Here is a 14,717-nt window from a genome sequence, read left to right as displayed (position 1 = left end):
AGTTGGAAGATAATGTAAAGAATGATTGAACATGCTAATGAGAATTATGAATTTTATTATTGCTAAACTTACCGGATATTTCCCTTCCAAATAACCTACAGCATTTATCAGCTTGATAATAAATTGTTGTTACGGAGTCCTTTGAAAACAGTTCAATCGCACCTACCTGTCATCGAATAATCACAAGTATATGAAACGCCCCGGTTGTCAGGAACCACCAACAAATTTAGATCGTTTAGATCATTATGTCGATCTGTAAAAAGTTTAGGCCTCAGTAGATAGCGACGATTTCTACGAATAGTAGCTACAATCTGCAACAAACAATATCTAGGAATTACTCTTTTTCCGCCCCCCTATTTTACTTTGAGACAAATACTTGATTATATTCTCAAGATGAGTAAAACAATGACCACACAAGTTTTCTAGCCCCAAAATGTACCCACACAAATTAAATTGAGTAAAATACTCAACTAGAGAGCAAATTTGTAGCTTACTAAACAATTTTGTGGTCTGGGAGCCAATTATTTGATGAATAATCTAAGATGGAGATATTCGGGGTTCCAATTGAACAACAATTATTCCTATGTCTAAATCTTTTTGTGTCCGTTAAAAGCTCGAATAATGGGCAATATCATTATCATGATTAAACTATACATGGTAAACCTTGAAAAATGTTCATCGGCATCTGTTTTACCTAGTATAGTGATATCATATATGGAATTACCTAATCTAATGTTAGCCTTATCTAATGAAAAACCAACGAATTATTACATCTAAAAATACAACAATACCCCAGGGAGACAGAAATGTTGTTGAGATAACTGATTAGAAGCATATTTATATATGACCTGTAGTTGATTTAAAGTTATCATGTCACACTATACAGTGTACAGTTCGAATCTATTCTCTATTCTCACATTAAAAATTCTCGATGGTGTTTGAATTGAATTAAGGTATTTGATGAGGTAATTAGGGATTATTCTGACTAATGGCAATGAATGTGCTCTTTGACATTACATATTTCACTGTTTTAATCAATATTCAATTAACCCGGAACCTGTTCATGCAATTGCATAAAATATTACTCAGAACCATTCTATTTATTAATTTGTATTAAATATCGAGAAACAGTTAGCTATATATGATCTCACAGGAAATGTTGTAATGGCAAACAATGATTCTTTATCACAAATAAAATGTCAGTAGATGAATCATTTCAACTTGATCAAATTCCACGTAAATATCATTTATATATATAAAATATTCTTGCTGTAGAAAAATGTCAACGTGAAACTCCCGATTCTACGGATGTTATTTCGTTTAAACGAATTAATTATTTCGTTTAAACGAAATAATAAATAAATATGTTTACAATTGCGCCTTAGGGGCTCCGTACGATTCCCTGTAGCTATGGGCAGACATATTAGATTTTTGACGTTTTACGGCATCGTCACTGGGGTTAATTCTCAATGGATATCTTTACTGGTTTGTTCTCTGTCTGAATAGTGTACGTCTGGTCTATAAGGACCATTATGATAAGAAATACGGTGTGCGAATGATCTAACCGAAATGGCCTTACAACTAAATGAATATGAAAGCTGGCTATCCTCGAGTTAAATGGCAAAAATGACTTTTTAAATCTATGCTCTCTAACATGGCTAAGTCCCAAGAAAAGGCGAGTCGTCATTATAACTTTAAAACACGAATAATACGGATACAAATTGATAAGAAGACTCATGTTTCGACGGTAAGCTGTGAACACTATAATTCAGGGGTGGGCAACCTTTTTGACTGAAAGGATCAGATATGACAAATGACCGGGCCGAACTTATGATGCTTGATTGAGATGTTGTCATTCCAAAATCAAAAAGATTGCTTACTCAAATTGTAGCTTTCAATATTTGTACACCAGTTACGTAGCAAGATAGAACTTATCAGAGTTGTCAGGTCCCCGACTACGACTAACCTTAAGTAAATTCACGACCAACTACATGTTCCTATATCAACTGTACGATGATTATTCACATCTAACCGTTGCTCTCACAATCCCATATTAGCGTCATTTGAGACTAATAACCCCCCTTGGCAGGCCATACGTCACCTTTCGATATATCCAATCAGGAAACTTGTAATATTTGGAGTAAAAGGACGGTAATTGAAAATGGCGACAAATTGGTGGAAACTGTTGCAGATTCGCACTAACCCACTGAAACTTGACAGAAAGGTACTTACACGACGGGTCCTTAAAATTCATCAAATATTTCAGAAAATTCAAACGCTTCCTTCCATTATGAATTCATTTTTAAGTTCTCAGGTGGGATTTTACCGCGGTAACGACGAAATGAGAGGGGGCATAACTCATTTGTGTAGTCGTACTTGCTTTGTTGAGTCATTGATTCGCAGGTCATTTGGAATAAATGTGATTATTATTTGAGGAGGCGTAAAAATTGTTGATTTTTTTATTCTTACTCTGAAAACTATCAATGCAATTTGGCACTATATGACAACTTTGGCACTATATGTGAACTTTGAGATTTAGAAGAAAGTAACTTTGGTACTTCAAATTTTAGGTCTGGTTATTCAAACTTTTCCTGCAAAATGTTGCTTGAAGGAATATAATTTGTAGAGAAATAAACCCTCTACCAATCAAAATTAATGACGAGAATATGGGAATGTGAGAGCAACGGCTAGATGATCTTTATCATCGTATCGTTGCTAAAGAACATGGACCAATTATGGGTTTTGCAAAATAAGAGAAAATCCATCGCTTGTTCTGCGCCAACACTGACGAGTGAAACTGAAGGGTAACTGTACTAACGTAGTAACAACGTTCAATTATCGATCCCCATAATGCAGATAATGGTCAAACAAATATTACAAGTCATTACGTTACATCAAAAAGGTCACACCTATTTTCGAAACGTTTGTGATGATACGCATGTTGAGGAACGTTTATAGTGCCAATAAATGCAAAGCATTTAGAAATCCATCTATGTACATTTTTTTTCTAGAGACAACACTGGCGAGTCGCATGTTGCCCACCCCTGCTATAATTGATTAGATTAATTAAATAATTTCCGTTTCTGTGACTAAAGTACGATTGATCGAAGAAATTGAAGAACGTGGACCTTTTAATAAATATATCTATTCAAAAAAGACTTCACGGTACTAACAACGATTAATTGTTGTTGTAAATGTGTTTAATCCAGAATACAATTTCGCTTTGGCTTACATCCCTAATGATGAGCTTACCCCTTGGAGTCAAAGAAAAACAGTATAATTAAATCTTTGAATCTCATTGAATCTTTTTCAACTACTGTGCTAGAAAAATAATCGAGAAATTTATACAAATTACTTGCTGCTTCAAGATATCTGTCTGAATTAATTTTCAATTTTCTGTAGGGATAGCATAGGAATAGCAATGAATGATGTTTAAATTGATCTATAATGTTAAAAATGTGTCAAAAGATATACGAGGGTTGGCTGAAAAGTTACAAGCCTGCGTGGGATTGTACCAAACTTTTGCCACCAATATACACTCATTTATTGAATTATAGACATAAAAACTGTAGCAGACAATTTTGTGATCTGCAAAATGAGTGCCAAAACTCTTGACAGCGGATCAGCATCTTCACAATGTTAAGCTATTAGGAACTTAGTCGTATACCTTTTCTACCGTAGCCACCGTTCTTGTATCAGGGAACGCAACGATTTGTTAGGATTATACGCTTGACAATGCAGCGAATCAGAGATCTTTTCAACCGGCCCTCGTAGCATGTGCTCTACATTACGATTATATACAAATGTTAATGGTAGAATGTAGACAGCAAAATGTGCTTTAGGCGAATCTTTACCAGAATCTACTGTTAATCGGCCAGTGATAATGTATCGAATCCTGAAATCTTGACATCTCATCTCACCTAATTTGTTTAAACATTAAATCAAAAAGCAGAATCATGTTATAAATAATGACTTAATCTCTGTTTGGAAATACGTTACAACCACAGTAGCATTATCTGTCACACAATATACTTATAAATCAAATTGTTTACACCGACATTCAAATTTATCTGTAATGTAATTTTAATGCAACAAAAATAAGTTTAACTTAGAATTATTGATCCATAATGTTTGATTTGAAAATAATTCTGTTCTATAACTACAACCATATTGGAAATAATAAGCCTATTGCTTTCCATGGAGATGGTTGCATGGTTTTGTGTTTATAAAAGCTATATTTTTAATGGTAGAATCGGCAACTTTATTTCGGATGTAAAAAACTAAAGACCTTGTAACAGATTATGTATTGTTGTTTTGTTTAAGACATATAGAAGTGTGCTCGTATTAAATATTTTAATTTGTATGTAAACGCCTGGTTTGGGATCTTTTTTAACATATACAGACCTTGTTTCAGATTGACAGACTTACAGACCTTGCAGACCTCGTTTTAGACATTCAGACCTTACAAACTTTGTTTTGTACATACAGATCTTGTTTCATACATACAGATCTTATTTCATACATATATTCCTTGTTTCATACATACAAATCTTATTTCATACATATATTCCTTGTTTCATACATACAGATCTTGTTTCAAACATACAGATCTTGTTTTATACATATACAGATCTTGTTTCATACATACAGATCTTATTTCATACATATATTCCTTATTCCATACATTCAGATCTTGTTTCAAACATACATACCTTGTTTCATACATACAGACCTTGTTTCAAACATACATACCTTGTTTCATACATTCAGATCCTGTTTCATACATACAGACCTTGTTTCATACATTCAGATCTTGTTTCATACATACAGATCTTGTTTCATACATACAGATCTTGTTTCATATATACAGATCTTGTTTCAAACATACATACCTTGTTTCATACATTCAGATCCTGTTTCATACATACAGACCTTGTTTCATACATTCAGATCTTGTTTCATACATACAGATCTTGTTTCATACATACAGATCTTGTTTCATACATTCAGATCTTGTTTCATACATACAGATCTTGTTTCATACATATATTCCTTGTTTCATACATACATATCTTGTTTCATACATACAGATCTTGTTTCATACATACAGACCTTATTCCATACATTCAGATCTTGTTTCATACATACACACCTTGTTTCACACATACATATCTTGTTTTATACATACATATCTTGTTTCAAACATACAGACCTTATTCCATACATTCAGATCTTGTTTTAAACATACATACCTTGTTTCATACATTCAGATCTTGTTTCATACATACAGATCTTGTTTCATACATTCAGATCTTGTTTCATACATACATACCTTGTTTCATACATTCAGATCTTGTTTCATACATTCAGATCTTGTTTCATACATACAGATCTTGTTTTATACATGCAGACCTTATTCCATACATTCAGATCTTGTTTCAAACATACATACCTTGTTTCATACATTCAGATCTTGTTTCATACATACAGACCTTATTTCATACATTCAGATCTTGTTTCATACATACAGACCTTGTTTCATACATACAGACCTTATTTCAAACATATATTAAGTGTTTCATACATACAGATCTTGTTTCATACATACAGACCTTATTTCATACATACATACCTTGTTTCATACATACAGATCTTGTTTCATACATACAGATCTTGTTTCATACATACAGACATTGTTTTATACATATAGACCTTGTTTCAAACATACATACCTTGTTTCATACATACAGATCTTGTTTCATACATACAGACATTGTTTCATACATACAGATCTTGTTTCATACATACATACCGTGTTTCATACATACAGATCTTGTTTCATACATACAGACATTGTTTCATACATACAGATCTTGTTTCAAACATACATACCTTGTTTCATACATACAGATCTTGTTTCATACATACAGACATTGTTTCATACATACAGATCTTGTTTCATACATACAGATCTTGTTTCATACATACAGATCTTGTTTCATATATACAGACATTGTTTCATACATAAAGATCTTGTTTCATACATACAGACTATGTTTTATACATACATACCTTGTTTTATACATACAGGTCTTGTTTCAGGCGTTGAGACACAAAGACCATGCTTTGAGTGCGGAGACCTTTGTTAGTAAAATATGCTACTCTCGTTTGTAAAGGATTTGGTAATCTGTTTATTGAAGAACTTAATGATAAGGTGATTATAGTTTATTGTTACAGATAATGATTTTATGTTGACATTCTATGCTCATTTAAACATTACATTTTGTACTGTTTAGCACTGATAATAGCCGTTGATGAAGGTGATGAGTAGCTGATATAAAGGTAGCTCGGATAGGTAATTATAGTGTATAATACAAGTAACTATATGTATATAACTCCTCTATTTCAATAATTACAGACGTATTGAATTCTATGATTCTAATTGCGCTTAATATTGTGATTTGAAATAACATCGAAAATAATAATCATTCTTTCAAAATATATAGACTAAATCAATAATTAAAATATAATTTTACTGATGAAGGGTAGACATAGAGAGACTTTGAGAGGTTACTGTATCATCAACATTTCAATGTTCGACTGCAAACTGGAGATCAAAGTAACCGAATTGAATGATAAAACAGTTCAGATAAACTGATAAACTGATAAACTATCAGCTTTCATTAAAGCTGCAAAACCAAACTCCTGCTCATTAGACCCTATTCCAACACATCTACTTAAAGACTGTAGTGAAATATTAATTCCCTACATCACTGATCTTATAAACTCCAGTATCACAACTGCAACGTTTCCAGATATATTTAAAGTTGTCAATGTCGTGCCGTCAATTAAAAAGTATGGCCTTGATATTGATATTTTGAAAAATTACCGTCCAGTCTCTTTAAACTTTATTTCTAAGATTTTAGAAAAGTGTATCTTGCACCAACTCTCTGATTACTTGATTACACATAATCTTCTTGAATGTTACCAAAGTGCATATAGAAAAGGACATAGTACTGAAACTGCTCTTACAAAAGTCAATAATGACATCCTTCTAGCCTTAGATAATCAACAATGTGTTTTTTTAATACTGCTCGACCTGTCTGCCGCATTCGACACCGTTGACCATTGCATCCTGCAAGATAGACATCTATGTGATTTTGGAATCTCTGGGTCAGCACTAAATCTTTTTAAAAGTTACCTTAGTAACAGAAAGCAGAAAGTCCTAATTGAGGGTACTTACTCCAGTGATTGTGACATCCTATACGGTGTTCCACAGGGGTCGGTGTTAGGACCTGTTCTGTTCACCTTGTATACATCACCACTTGGAAACATTGTCAGTCGTCATGCACTAAGTTACCACATGTATGCTGATGATACACAGCTCTATCTTGGATTTAAACCCTCTTCGAATACAGATTTCATGAACAGTAAATGTGTATTAGAAAACTGTATTTCTGACATTCGCAACTGGATGTCAAGAAACTTTCTAAGACTTAATGATGATAAAACAGAATACCTACTTATTGGGTCAAAGAATAATCTAAATAAATTACCCCCATCGACATTTATTAATGTTGGCTCTGCCCATGTCACTCCTAATCAATCGGCTAGAAATATAGGTGTTATCTTTGATACGCACATGACCATGGTCACACAAATTAATATTGTATGTAAAAATTGTTTTTATCATATCAGAAATATTGGCAGGATAAGAGAATTCTTAACAACTGATGCCACGAAATCATTAGTACATGCTTTTGTTACATCGAGGCTAGATAATTTCAACTGGCTTCTCATTGGTTTACCAGTAAAGCACATTAATAAAGGGTTCAGAACACGGCAGCTCGTCTGATTTCCTTAAAACGAAAAACCGACCATATCACTCCTATTCTATACGACCTCCATTGGCTCCCTATACAATATAGACTAGAATTTAAAGTATTGTTACTTGTTTACATGTTTGAATGTTTTAGCTCCAAAATATCTTTCTGAACTCCTTACTCTTCACAACCCTATTCGTGTAACTAGATCTGCTCAAGACAAAACTCTCCTGAAACCTATGCCTGTAAAACTCTGCACATATATGGAGAGCGATCATTTGCATATCAGGGTCCTATACTGTGGAATAAACTTCCAGTTGGGATATGTTCATGTCCCTCAGTTTTAAGTTTTAAAAGATCTCTAAAAACTCATTTGTTTTTAAAGGCTTATCCTACTATAGATCTTAATCTTTAAATTATTTTAATGTATTTAAATGTGTTTTAAATCTATTGTTAAATTTATATATTATAATATTATTTCTTTGACTTAATATTTACATCAATAATTGAATATTTTTAATTTTTGCTATTTTAATATGGATTTTATATGTTAATCTTCGTTGATTTATCTATCGCACAGCGCCCCTGAACACTGTCATGGTGAAAGGAGCGCTTTATAATTGTTGTTAATAATAATAATAATAACTCTTCATAATATTGACCTACTTAATTAACCCGATAAACCCGACTTTTCATCATTATTCTTAAGGTAATTCTTCGGTCAAAGAAGTTCGCCTCAAACAGACTTAATAGAGTAATAATCAACCTACACGTCAAATCTCTAGAGTCATATCTCAATATTCGCATGTTAATACTGAAATCTCAATAGAAGACTAGACAACAATACAAATTCTAGATTAATTTCTTTATAATAATAAGATGTGCGTGTTGAATAACCATATCTAATCATAATAAAAGTTGGTTAGATATGAATAATGTAACATTGTATAGAACGTCACGCTAATCCCATCATTACAATCAATGTTACATTGTTACATTAGTGTCATTCTTTCATATGCAGAGCACAAGAAAGTTGTATTGTTGTTGTTATTGTTATTAAGAAGAAACAAAAATTTGCAGAAATATAAGAAAACAGTTTGCTTTAAAAATATGTCCGAAGATGATACAACTGAAGACTAGAGGTAAAGAAGCAAGTCTTGTTTTGTTATGTATCCTGTAAACTTCTAGTCACCCTTTTGATCTGGTGGAATGTTACATCATAACTTCCATACAATTAACAGGGGACTTTATAGTTAAAACCTCTGGTGCCTTGTTCTGGAGATCCCAGTGTAACCCTAGTCAAAGGGAGCCAGCGTTCCAACGTCTCAAATAGAAAGTCAAGCTCACTAGACGCCGGCTAAATTGATCTAGATTGTGTAGGCACGAGTTGCACCCTAGTAAAAACCTCTTCTATAGAATGTTGGACACTTAAAACAACTGAGAGAGAACGTTTAGGTGTTCCCTTTCACTAGTCACAAGCGGTGCATTTCACATATGTGTTTATTGTCAGTATACTAGAGATTTCTTTAGCTGCCTATAGATTTATAATAATGTTTCTTCACCCCATGGTAATCTCTCGCTACCGATTTCCACCAATTATGGAGAGAATTGGGTGCATTCTGAATGAGATAGCAAAGACTCGACATTTTAACAAATAGCAAGTTTAGTCACAAGTTGATGAACTGATCGAGTATTATTACTCAGTAGTTGTGCCCCTACTATATTTTTTCTCAACAAACGCCAAATGAAATGAAACGAATGGAGTGTTACGTCCTACTTTTCTGCACCATGTGGGTTAATGAAGGATGCAATGAGGGAAATTTTGCCAGGACAGCGGCATTAGCCAGCCTACTCTTTTTCGAACGACTAGACGCTTTTTCCTTGTCAGCCCCTCTTACCTGCATCACTGACAGGGGGAAACCGGGTTGACAAATCCGAAGGTTTCATCTAAACCTATGCCGGGATTGAACCCTGGACCTCCGGGTTAGCGAACAAGCGTCTAACTCACTGAGCCACCGCGTCTCCCTCAACAAACGCCAAGAAAAATTAACAATAAAACATGTCCTCAACTCAAGTATCATTTTATCATATTTAAGACCCTTTCTCTCTGAAAATTCCTCGGGATGTGGAATATAAAATAATGCGAAACCCTCGTTGTTTTATCTTTTACGCTCATTACTGTAGGAGTGTAAAGACCTGTAAACTCTAATTTATTCGACTATTAATTATTGATGAATTGAGAGATATTGATGAGCAAGGGATATAATAAGAACATATCTGTAATAAACGGACTGTAACTAATTTCCTAAGGTCAGTTTTTAGTTGATTCCACTGATAGTTCAGAATTACTGCCGTATTATTCTTTCTTCACCAATCAATAAGTCTTACCAGTGTTCACGTCTTAAAGTAATGAAGTAAATTATGTTACGATTGTAGGTAGTTATTAAAAGGAGAAATTCCTTTCTGAAGCAAACGTAAACATAGTTCCTTTCATTATGAAAATGTAATTGGTATTGAAGCCGCGAGTATTACCAATTTATTTAAGATCAGTATTGTTCAACACAAAACAAAATTTGCCATTTTGTGAAGTAATAAGAGTAGCATGAATTGCTTTTGCTTTTTGCTGCGAGTGTTTAAGCCAGGTTTTATACAATAGCCTTTCAGAATGTGCACAAGCTTAAGTGAAGCATTCTTTGTGGTTTTAAATGTTTTTATAATTGTCACAAATCCAATGTGCATTCATTGTTTAAAATCACCTGCTTGAAGAGGTCGATATTTACATAATGTGAAAAGTGAGTTGATGTAATTCAATACAGCTTTATGTAAAGAGAAGAAACCAGTAAACTACTAATGTTTCTGGAAGAAAACCTATAACTAGAACTCAGACTATGACATCTTATCAACAACATTCACCACGAGCAAATTATTTTACCAAATAGAACCTCAAATGGAAGGGAAAGATTAATTCTAAAATCTAAAGTAAATGACAGCGAGCATTATTAAGCTTCTGTCGATATCCAATACTTTAGAATCAATTAAACCTGGTTGTTGATAGGGTTTCAATAGATTTTCTATACCGACATTCTTGATTCAAGTCATTTTAACACACCGATAGGCAGACATTCGTCAATTTTCTTCTTGTACAGACAATGTTAACAATACTGAGACTGACATGATACACAGGAACTGTTAATTAAATAGTGTTTATTATAAATCTTGATCACTCAGGTCTTAATTACTGTGGAGCCACAGTCAGGTAGTTCAACTGAACGATATCATCAATCAATTTCAAAACAACAAAGATAACAGAAAAATGTAAAGCAGTTTGATGAAGCATAAACTTATGCATTAACCATAATCATCGAACATAGTGTTACGTAGGTATCATAACATGACTAGATCGCATGTAATTTATTGTGTTCAACAACCATAACTTCCTAGTTAAGTGCTTCAGCATATACAAGGTCGAGGTGGTTTAAGAGGGAATGGAGCTTGGTTTTCCAGTTCATTTTCACAATTCGAGACATTTTGAATGAAAAAAAAAACAATAAACTGTTTTCGATCGGAATCGCAAATCGAGCCCCTAAAGCAAAATACGGGTTTGACAATATATGAAAATATTTCACAGTCTGATTTTGGAAACAAACTTCCACGAAAGATAAGTGATGAAATGTTTTTCATGTCATTTTATGTCAATTTTGAATTCGTTCACCGTATATCAAGAGAGTTTTACAATAGAATTGTAACATGAAATGACAAAATCCGCGTAACAATAAAAGTGAATTATGAATAATACATATTCCAGACGTCTTCAACTTGAATGATTAAGGATACACCTAGCAACTACAACAACAAGTGTAAGTAAAAGGTGAACTAGAGTATTTTCTTTCGTGATTTATGTAATATTGATTTTAAGTAGGAACAGTCAAACTGAATCAACGACACCAGTCTTATGATATCCATTTAAAATAATAAATTAGAACTTTATCTGAATTATAAATGTTGTCTGCAATGAAATCAGGTTTTAAATTCTCATTGCATTAAGGAGATCCAATGCCTGGAATTCTTAATATCAGATTCAGTATCAAACTTTATCTTGTGTTACTAATTTCCACCCAGTCTGAAACATGGTCTAAAAAAAATATTTTGAACTTTTTTTTCTTTTTAAGTATAGATAGGGTTTCTAATTATCTAACTGATAATGAATAATAAGCTATACAGTTGTTATCGTAAAAACTGCCATTAATAGTTGAGTGCCTCTGCGATAAAGTCGTCATAAACAATTTAGTTTTAGTGAAAATGTGAGACTCACAGCGGTCTGACTGAAAATTGGAATGGTGCATATCGATGCTATCGAGGTCCTCTATAAATATCAAAAGCCCTTTTGTACTCTAAACTGGTAGAATACTGAAAACAAATTTTTTCTCACATGGGCGATCGCCGTAGCGAAACTTGCCCTCTCTGAAGTGTTCAGTATAGAAATTCAGTTGAATTTGAGTATATTTCGTTATTTAATAATTAATGTATTTCCGACATTATCTTGCATTACATTTAATGTAAAATAAGAAACCAACAATACTTTCTTAGATATATACCAATTAATAATCTATACAATTCTAATTTTGAAAAGCAATTAAAGACGTGAAAAGAAGGTTATTTTAGGCAGTTGAAAGAGTGAGACATTGAAAAAAGCTTGACCTGGTTCAATACAAATCAATACAGAGCTTAACTTTACAGAGTCCCACTTTAAAAAGTAATTTGAGTTGAAAGGAATTGAGCTATAAAAGGAATATACAATCTTACTAAAGTTTTAATGTATCTATTCATGGTTAAATAAATAAATGTGTCAGTTTTTAGAAGGGAAGTTTAAGGATTCAGACAATTTTTAAAACAATAACGAAAATAAACAAATTTATTAACCCATTAATTTCCATTCTAACCTACCTTCTATTATAGAAGTTTCATTGCCTTGTCACATAATAGCAACCAAATACGACCGTGTGCTATACCGATTTGCTTAAAGCGAATAAAGGTCAGTTATGTTTTGAAGACTGCATGATGGTAGGATTAAAGATGGTTTCCCTTATTTTCATTAATATATAGGCCTATATATATATATTCGATTATTGGACGGCCGATACTTATATCAATCGAAAGTAGAAGTATTCTAAAAGTCCCTAGTTGGCTAATTACGGCGAGGATTTCCATAGCATGACCATGATAGAAAAAATTGTCCAGTCTATTTTTCGAATAACCAGTGTTGCTCAACAGTCGGTTAGAATGACGTCATTTGGTCACGTGAACAAACATGGAGTCTAAATTTAGCTTCTTAAAGCAGATTCGAGTAAATGACGTCCCCAAGCCTTTCTACGTCCACATACTTTATTTTAACATATTTTTATAATTCATTAGAAATACTGATTAATCAAAGGCATCTTTAAGGTCAGATATCGTTATCAATGTATGCCAATAATAAAAAGCGTCAATGCCTGCTGTCTTTCTTATTCTTGTACATACAGGTTCGAAGTTCGACGTAGAAGCATGTCTGGAATCACAGTGATAGCCTGGGGTGGTACAGAAGGGGCACAGAAAGGTTATAGCAAGTTGTTGCAGAAGAATATGTGGAGAGGCATGTGGTTTAATTGACAGCTTGAAGATTACAATGTATTTAAAAGTAGTTGGTGTAATTATGTCCAAAGCGAGATAACTCATTTTTAAATATGAAAATCTATAACTACGACTGCAAGTAATTTTATGGATTTTGAAGAAGATTTAAATCAAACTTACATTTACACGTAGGCCTACTCTTATGATAAGCGGAATTTACGTATTAAAGGAATAGTCAGGTGTATGACGAAATCCATGTTTTATGGTACGGTAAAAATAAACATTTTGTACCCACAGGATCAACAGAATGACAGAACGGCTCATTCATGGGGGCCGCCATTATTATAGTGCATTATTATATTTAAAGACGGTGCCCATGACAATCTGTGTTTTTCTTCTACAAAAACTAAAAAAAAACCAGAAAAGTTTAAGATTTGCAATTTTATCGGCTTCATAAATCATCGTCAATCACCACTCTATAGGACCAGGGCTACCGTTTCCTAGACCTATTCTCCGAAAAATTATCTGAATAAAGTACGTTCGATTTGTTGCAAAGCGTGATTGATGCAAAGATTGGCAACCTTCTGCTAGGTCTAACAATACATTGAATAAAATATTATGAATGATGTAAAATCATTTCTTCTTATATGTTGCAGACCCCATTCCCCTGCTTGAAATGTCGCCATTTCATTATCGTCTATCTTCGACGTGATTTCCATACATCGATGGTTAATTTCATTTTTTATACAAACTGTGAGACAAACAACCACTAAAACCTATAGAATGTTTTTAATTTAATCATCATTGATGACAAAGTCTCAAAGCTGACTATTCTATTAAATCGTATTTGCCCCTCTTACCTAAAACCTTCTGAGAATAAGTACTTTTATCCACTTAAATCGGTAGACCATACAAGCGGTTGCCAAGCAAGATACGCCCATTTGCCTACTATAACATTATTGGAATGTGGGTGTAAGGATATCAACTGAAGGCAAAAGCCTACAACAATACAATTTGCCATGCCCAAGTAATAAACGGCATGCTGCTGAGTCATAAATTCTCTTGCGCGAGTACCAGATTGCCTGTCATTGATAAATAAATTCATTTTGCTTTTAATACAGGACTGCATGGACATTCAAGTGGAATGGAATTCAAAAGGAAAAATCAGTTTTACGTATGAATTTATTGCAGGCGTGTTCTGTGGTATGTGGAAGCCTAGAACTGCAATAATCTCAAATACACAATTACATAAAATGACTAAATACAAAACATAACGTACATTTATAT

Source organism: Lottia gigantea (genome assembly GCF_000327385.1).
Source record: "Lottia gigantea unplaced genomic scaffold LOTGIsca_31, whole genome shotgun sequence".
In the NCBI taxonomy this organism is placed as follows: Eukaryota; Metazoa; Mollusca; class Gastropoda; family Lottiidae; genus Lottia; species Lottia gigantea.
The sequence above is the reverse complement of the archived record's forward strand: the minus strand, read 5'-3'. Positions refer to the sequence as shown.